Raw genomic sequence first — 7500 nt, forward strand, 5'->3', positions numbered from 1 at the left:
TTCTTTCTTATCAAACTACGCCCCAGACTGACAAGTCTTCCTTGTGGTAGTTCTGTGTAATTTCAAACATGAATAAACGTTTTCCTTTAAAGATGGAAACCCCAATCCTCTGAACTCTTGTGTCTTTTTTTTCATTTGTTATCCATAAATCTCAACATCATTCTCAATTAGAGATTTTTTATAACTGGCCTCTGTAGTCCTGCGCTGCATTACAGAGAACCAGGAAAATTATTCATTATATTTCTATAGTATAGCTAATGTTTTTTTTATTAAATGAAATTACGAATATGCAATTGTGAGGACACACTCAGGCTCACACATATTTACACACACATACCCCCACACACATTTCTACACTCAATCACACACGCTAACCTACGCCGTATTACAGAGAACCAGGAAAATTATTCAACATATTTGTATAGTATAGCCAATGTTTTTTTTATTAAATTAAATAACACATATCCAATTGTGAGGACACACTCATACTCTTACATAGTCACACACACACATACCCACACACACATTTATACACTCAATCACACACGCTAACCCATGCACACACACACATGCATGCATACATAACACAAAGTGATTTAGATCAGATTCTATTCGAGGGATTGGACAGACTAATTGATCTGAACAGGCAGAAAGGATGTGGGCTCGCTAATTGTTGAAATCAGGGCAACTTGTGACACATTGCTTAAACAATCAGAGACTGTGTGTGTGTGTGTACTAGCCAGAGCTGCACATGCTTGTGACAGGGTCCTGAGACTGACAGCAGCCTTGTTGAGTGTGTGTGTGTGTGTGTGTGTGTGTGTGTGCATTCCCCTCCCAGGCATTCTCCCTCTCAGTGATAAGGGCTGTGGCATGTTGAAGCCGGGGGGCCTGACTGAAGTATTGGTTTTGATAGGAATCCATGGAACAGCTTGCAAGAACACATTACACGAGCGTGGGCCACGGGAGACAAGATCGTCTTAATAGTTCTAATTGTTGCCCGAGCCCGCTGACAAATGCAACTTAATTAATTGCCCCGATTAATTGGGTTGTTTGCAGATCACAGCTTTCACCAAATCCCGGATTATCCCTAAATATGTAACAAGTAACGTCTTTGGACGATAAGCCTCCCATGTTGTAAGTAGCCTGCTAATACCCAGAGTATAAAGAGAAGCCATCCAAACAAATAAGATAGCCCGCTAAACAAACATGCTAAGTGGCTCTCCACTGAAGGCGGCAGCCGTTAGCAGATGGATGGAGCTTTTGGCATCCATGGCTGGATTAGGCCCCTCTGCCGTGCAACCCTCGCTCTGACAGACAGGAGATTACCCACGCATGCTTCTGGAGACCGTGCTGTGCAAATGTGTCTTTCTGCGTGAGGAGACAGTATTGATTGAGATATCTGTGTGTTCATGTACAGTACACCACCCAGTATGTGCAAGCTCGGGGAGACTTGTCCCTACACACATTCTTCGCTGGGTATGGACAAAAGCATTGTATGTACACACACCCTTTGCTGTGTTTGGCCCTAGGAAGTTTTGTCCACCCACACACACACACAGACACACACAGACACACACACACACACACAGACACACACACACACACACACACACACACACAGACACACACACGCACACATACACACACAGACACACACACACACACACACACACACACACAGGCGCCCACATACACACATACACACACACACACACACACACACACCCTCTCTGTTTGCTGGCAGTGTAGCGCTCGCCTCCTGACCCTGCAGATTTACCACATAAGAGAGCCTATTTGTCTCTGTGACGTTTTCAAAATAAAAGTCCTCTGGGCAGACACTAATGCTGGTTCTCTTTCCGATCAAATCACTGTTCGCCAACAGCCAAGACCTGCCCTGCTTTCACAGAGGTCAGCGAGGGGTCAGCCTCGACCCGCCAGCATCACCAAGGGATACAGACGCCATGGTGACCGGGATCACAGCCTCTGTCGGTCCAGTCTCCCTGCAGAACACAAAGCCACACACACACACACTCTCACACACACACACACACACACACACAAACACACACACACACACAAACACACATACACATACACACACACATATAAACACACCAACACTTGCTGGAGGACTAGGAAGAACTTGGTGTTTGAGGCCTGATTTGGTTTTCAGAGTCAGCAAATCAGTGGCATACACACTCAATATCTCACAGACACACACACACACACACACACACACATCTGAGTCCTCTGAACCCCTGAGCAGTGTGTGTGTGTGTGTGTGTGTGTGTGTGTGTGTGTGTGTGTGTGTGTGTTAAGTTAGGGACAGTAGAGGTGAGAGAGTCATGCTATCCCTCTCCCACCTGGCAAAAGTGTGCCAATGCCACACACACACACACACACACACACACACACACACACACACTCGGGCACACCTGCTCCTTCCTCCCGCCTCTGACCCTGTTAGTGTAAAAAATGAAGGATGGACACAGAGAAGGATTTGGGGCAAAGTGTAAAATGAGGGAGACCAGGGGAACAGGGGATGGCGCTTCATCAGAGAAGACCCAGAGGAAAGAGAGAGAAACACCATATCCTTGAGAAAAGGCTTTAAGGGCATGCAGCTTTAAGAATCTCAAGCAGTCCGTTTTGTTTTTCTCACTTTCTTTCTTTCTTTCTTTCTTGTTTTCTTTCTTTCTCTCTCTTTCTTTCTTTCTTTGATATTGTAGTATCAATTAAGTATTCATTCATTCATTCATTCATTGTAATATTTTTCACTTCACTTAATATTTGTTGTGATGCTGTTTGTTGATTACTGTAATCCCCCCCCCCCCACCCCCGGTCTCCTGGTCATTCCTGGAGTTTCCTGTGCTGTGAGTGTTCAGTGCCATACCTCATACCTGTCAACATGTAGCTTTCCAAAAACAGGAGATTATTTTTTTTTTTTGGGGGGGGGGCAGTGTTTATACCGGATCTGTGTTTGCATATTTAATACGTTTCATACACGTGTTTCAACACTGCATTTCGGTCGTTGCTTTTACCTTAACATTACCTTACGCATGCCAGTTATGTATCCGCCAGCTGCCTGCCTGCAGCCTACTTCCAAAACTCCAAAGCTGCTTGCTGTCAGATTTGGTTCCGAGGACACAAGTTCAGTGTATCAACAACACTCAATAACAGTTTATGTGATGTGTTAATCAATTAAATTCCCAACAATTTCACAACAGCTAGTTCTGGAGTAGGCCATTCAACCAGCCCGCTTGCTTACGACAAGACTCAGGCTGCGCAGTCGGAGACTTGAAACGAAGTGATCGTGTATGTGTAGGGTGTATTTCATACACAATCTGGCAACCTGGGAGATGTCCGACTAATAGAAAAAATGAATGGATCAATGATTTTAAAATGAAGTTTGATGACCATGCAAATTACGGGAGTTTTCTGGGTGAAATAACAAAACGGGAGGGTGCTGGGAGATGACCTTGAAATACGGGAGAAACCCGGGAAAAACGGGAGTGTTGACAGGTATGCCATACCTGAGCCACACCTCAGCCTTACCTGAGCCATACCTGAGCTGTACCTGAGCCTTACCTGAGCCCCAGCTGCAAATGTATCCGAGCCTCACCCAAGCTGTACCTGAGGCGTACCTGAGCCCCAGCTGCAAATGTATCCGAGCCTCACCCGAGCTGTACCTGAGGCGTACCTGAGCTGTACCTGAGGCGTACCTGAGCTGTACCTGAGGCGTACCTGAGCTGTACCTGAGCTGTACCTGAGGCGTACCTGAGCTGTACCTGAGCTGTACCTGAGGCGTACTGTACCTGAGCCCCAGCTGCAGTTAGTAATTTCCTGTAATTGCCTCCTTTGTTTGGTTCCCCTGCTCTGTATGGCCAGACACCAGATCCATAACGCAGTGCAATAAGCCATTTGACCTTCAGCCGAGGTGCAGGTAAACCTATTTAGCAGGGACTCAATCAAGAGCTCCCACTGGTCAGTGCAGCTCATAATTAGGGGTGTGCGAGGCACTATACGCAGCAGAGCGGGAGTAATGGATGCCGAGCCGACTCCCCGCATGTTCCCGCTGAAATGATTGTCCTGCCAACAAATACCTTCAATAGGCTCATTTGTCCTGAGTTGCAGTGAGCAGCAATAATATACAGTGTCAGTGTGGGAGAGGGCGGCGATTGTACCCGACAGGGTTGATCACTCACTCTGATTGAATATGTATGTATGGTACATATTTACATGTATTGAAAAAACACACACATATACACACATTTATATAGACATAAGGACATTTTAGTGGCATTATTGAGGACCTTTGTGATTGCCGTAAGGTTAATGGGTAATGAATTTCAATGTTATTTACATGTTTCGTGTGCCAATGTGTGTAGCATACTAACGCCATACCATTACTGAATGCATATTAACCCACTAGTTAGACTTAATAGATTTTACCTCACCTTTCAGATTGTTTAGTATTGCCTCCGTTAATTGTTGTTTTTAGACTTCCTTATTTGATCATCCTTCATTTTGCATGCTGTTTGAAATCAACCCCAGTGGTTTTATAAGATCTTTTTAGAATTACTAAACCAGCATTCTTTTCCCTGCAGAGACCGACCAGCTCAGTCAGTTCACTGCTGCATGTTTAGCCACTGCTCCTGTGTGTGTGTGTGTCTGTGTGTGTGTGTGTGTGTGTGTGTGGTACGGCCAGTAAGGTCACTGGAGATGCTTTCTCTAACTTCCTCATTAGACTCAATGATCTCAATCACTGGCCCCTGACATCCTTGTGACCTCTGAACCTCGACCTTTGACCGGTCGTGGGTCCAGACTCTGGGGTCGATTCGGCCCTGACCTGGCCCGGTCCTGGGACTGTGTGTGTGTGTTTGTGTGTGTGTGTATGTGTGTGTAATAGAACCTGGTTTAGAGGTGAGTAGGGTGCCCTGACCACACGGGGCAATTAACTGAAATGTCAGGCGTTTCTAATTCGAGTTATTCTGTCTGTCTGTGGTCCAGGGCCGGCCTCCACGGGTCATTGGCCGCCAATTTAAAATGGAAATTGACATCCATTTATTCCCCCTTTTCTCTGCGGACCGCGTCAGAATGAGATGCCCTCTTAACAGGACCACAGCAGAGGGGGGGGGGGGGGGGGAGAGTGGAGAAATACCCATAAAATGCCCATAAAATACCCATAAAATACCCATAAAATACTCATAGGCACATGGCCTGTTACGGAACCTTAAATGCACCTCTACAAGCAAGCACTGCTATGCTTGCGCATTGAATAGGGCTTTAGCCTGTGTGTGTGTGTGTGTGTGTGTGTGTGTGTGTGTGTGTGTGGCTGAGGACTTCATAATAACTGGTGCCTTCTCGTGGTGTGTGTATTTGTGTTTGTTTTCTGATTAATTGTTGTTGGAGGTGGTTGCGTAACATTTATTAAGTGCCCACATGCACAGTTTTACTCCTCGCTGGCCACCATCTTTACACTTGTTTATTTTCAGCCTGTGTGAAGCAATGCACACAAGTGTAATGGAGCAATAATTACAATAAACAAAAACAATGAGCTTTGTGGCGAGCCGGCTTTTGTTGCTGCATGAATCAAACCATGTGCATAAATGTGTTTAACTCGGCAGAACTGACCGAGGGACCTTTAGAGAGGGGCGAAGCTACATTTGTTAAAGATGCAGCCTATTAGGGGTCCCTGCAAGCTTCATTACAGGCAACATTTTCTGAGTAAAATTTACCATGAAAAGCATGCATCATTAAATATGGAAATCCCGAATTTTATTAGCAATCTGTTGGATCTGAGCTGACGCCAATTAAATTAAAGGAAGATATCATTTATTAAGGCAGAGTTCATATTCTGTTAAATATGAAATGTAATTTTCTCCTCTGTCTGATTTATTGCTTGCACTGCATTGTTCAAAGACCCATGTTACATTTCAATACAGGAACATTGTTTGGACATTAAACTTTTAAACCATTCTCATTGCCGAGCACTGCTCACACCAAATGAAATTGTTATGATTTAAAACATAAATTAATAAACACATTTGAGAGTGCACGAGGAAACGGAGAAAGGCAAACCTCCTATTTTTCATTATGGCCATTTTAATATTTCATTCTCTCGCCTCTCAACCCCATTATAGCACAGACCACCTCTCTCTCTCTCTCTCTCATTAATGTATAATATTTTCCTCTGATAACACCACCCTTGCATGGGCAAACTAAGATTCATTTCTCAGTGGTACACACTTCAACACATCCAATAACTGAAGACTGCTGGTGTCTCAAACCAACAAATCAGCAAAAAAAGTTTATGTTTATATACTAGGCTGTTTAGATCATATATACCTACTCTTGAGCGAAATAGTTTATGTTTACATACTAGACTGTTTAGATCATATACTGTATACCTACTCTTGAACGAAATAGTTTATGTTTACATACTAGACTATTTAGATCATATATACCTACTCTTGAGCGAAATAGTTTATGTTTATATACTAGGCTGTTTAGATCATATATACCTACTCTTGAGTGAAATAGTTTATGTTTACATACTAGACTGTTTAGACCATATGCGCCTACTCTTGAGTGAAATAATTTATGTTTACATACTAGACTGTTTAGATCATATATACCTACTCTTGAGCGAAATAGTTTATGTTTATACACTAGGCTGTTTAGATCATTTATACCTACTTTTGAGTAAAAGAGTTTATGTTTATATACTAGGCTGTTTAGATCATACAGTATGTACCTACTCTTGAGTGAAATAATTTATGTTTACATACTAGACTGTTCATGTGCCTACTCTTGAGCATGCCAACTCAATGTAGTACTCAATAAATATTTGACATACTATACATTTCACCCCAACATTACATTTATTGTTGAGTATTCATGTGGTCATGTGAGAGACTGGTCACTTCCTGTAGGTATAGACTATTGAGCAGGAAGGAGACTGGTCACTTCCTGTAGGTATAGACTATTGGGCAATAAGGAGACTGGTCACTTCCTGTAGGTATAGACTATTGGGCGGTAAGGAGACTGGTCACTTCCTGTAGGTATAGACTATTGGGCAGTAAGGTGACTTGGGTCACTCAGAGACTGATCTCTTCCTGGATGAGAAGGGTCAAAGCCGTAACGTCCCGAATCCGCCTGCCTGGAGTGGAAATAAAGAAATATTGGGTCACACAGCTCGGTGTTGATTGGTACTTGCTTAAAGTATGATGTATTGCTCTCTCAGAATGTATAGCTATCTGGAAGTCATTATACTTCTGCTTTCCTCCCCGAATTCAATTCCACATTACATTTTAAAGGAGAATGTCCAGCCTTTTAATATGAGAATATAAATGGACCAGTTATTCTAAAATGAGCGTGTGATTTATGACATATACTTTGTCAAATTAAGTATACTTTGGGGTAGGTAGTTAAACAGAGCTCTGAAGTTTCATGCTGGACTTCCCCTCTCACTTTGTCCACTATTACATTGTCAGCGGCTGA

The 7500-nt window shown here is 43.4% G+C and overlaps 1 protein-coding gene across 7 annotated transcripts in view; it reads left to right on the forward strand.

Annotated features, from left to right (window-relative positions):
* Positions 1-85, forward strand: part of pbx3b (pre-B-cell leukemia homeobox 3b) — a 51512-nt gene extending 51427 nt beyond the window's left edge. For all 7 annotated transcript variants that reach the window (XM_042102340.1, XM_042102345.1, XM_042102342.1 and 4 more), the window contains one exon: positions 1-85. This exon is cut by the window's left edge and continues 1927 nt beyond it. The gene's annotated coding sequence lies outside the window, so the exon portion shown is untranslated.
* The last annotated feature ends 7415 nt before the right edge of the window (positions 86-7500 follow it).

The sequence above is a fragment of the Alosa sapidissima genome, chromosome 8 (assembly GCF_018492685.1).
Source record: "Alosa sapidissima isolate fAloSap1 chromosome 8, fAloSap1.pri, whole genome shotgun sequence".
NCBI lineage: Eukaryota > Metazoa > Chordata > Actinopteri > Clupeiformes > Clupeidae > Alosa > Alosa sapidissima.